This window comes from Haliaeetus leucocephalus, unplaced genomic scaffold (assembly GCF_000737465.1).
Source record: "Haliaeetus leucocephalus isolate CR32 unplaced genomic scaffold, Haliaeetus_leucocephalus-4.0 Scaffold849, whole genome shotgun sequence".
NCBI classification, from domain to species: domain Eukaryota; kingdom Metazoa; phylum Chordata; class Aves; order Accipitriformes; family Accipitridae; genus Haliaeetus; species Haliaeetus leucocephalus.
The window spans coordinates 1,294,595-1,295,724 of NW_010973285.1; positions in this window are offsets into that span (position 1 = coordinate 1,294,595).

Below are 1,130 nucleotides of genomic sequence, written 5' to 3' on the forward strand. Positions count from 1 at the left end.
GGTGAGTCGGATCAGGTGCGGGGAACAGTCCGTTTCCCCGCAGCGCCGGTGAGATCTCCCTTTCTTTGCTGCCGGGGTGCGCGCACTGCGCCCGGACAGCTCTGCAGCCCGCCGTACCGCGAACCGGCGTCCCCCGCGGGGCACCTTGCACACTCGTGGGTCCCCGTCGGGCGGAGAAAAACAAACCAGCGGTGCGTCCTCCGCGGACCAAACAAATATTCGGCCATCCCAAAATTGCAAGGGGCGCGTGAAAGACGATGCGCAGCCGCCCTCGGGAATCCTTTTCCCCAAAACGAAGAAGCGGGGTGCAAGTGCCGGCGCGGGGCGGAATACCCTCCTGCCCCGCGAGCAGGAGCGGGACCCGAGGGAGCCTCCGCCACCGGGGCCGGCCGGGCGACTGCCTGCTCCCGGGCCGGGCTGCCTCGGCGAGGCGGCGGGCTGGCTTAGGGCCGGGGGCCCCTCTCTCGCTTGGCTGCACAGCGGGCGTTTAGGCTGAAACACTCGTTTGATATAGTGCCGTAATCCTTTTCTCATATTTGATGGGAATGTTTTCCGTGTCCGAGTATTTGACAACATCTCCCCATAGGGCCAGGTTCGTATTTATGTTAGCAAAACGTCCCCTGCCTGAAAGTCTATTGTAACCCAACACCTGACAACCCCGGTTCCCATTTCTGCTCGCAGAAAAGGTTTATTCAAGCACATAATGGGATCTCAGCAGAAAGCTTTTCAGAAGAAGGGTCTATGGTAAACTGCACCACATGAACTCCGTTTCCAGGGCTATTAAGCTTTTAATTGGAAAATAGCAGAGGAAATTTCAAGGTGACTATAACGTGTTAGCAGTTAGCGCCCAGAAGAATAGACTGAAAGAGAACTGAATGCGCGAAACATATGCTCCAAATAACATTTAGCGGAAAGGGCCTGGCTCCGCTGAGGAGCTGAGCTTTCCGAGAAAGAAACGCCGACGGACCGGGCAGAGCCGGGGGGCGGGCCGGAAAGTCAAAATCGGCCCGAATCCGCTGGCGTTTCGGTACTTTTCGATGCGGAGCCGTTCGGGAGGAGACGCCGCCACCGCCCAGCTGCCGGGACCCGCGGGGAGCCGCGACCCGGGCGGGCGGAGAGCAGCGGCCGCC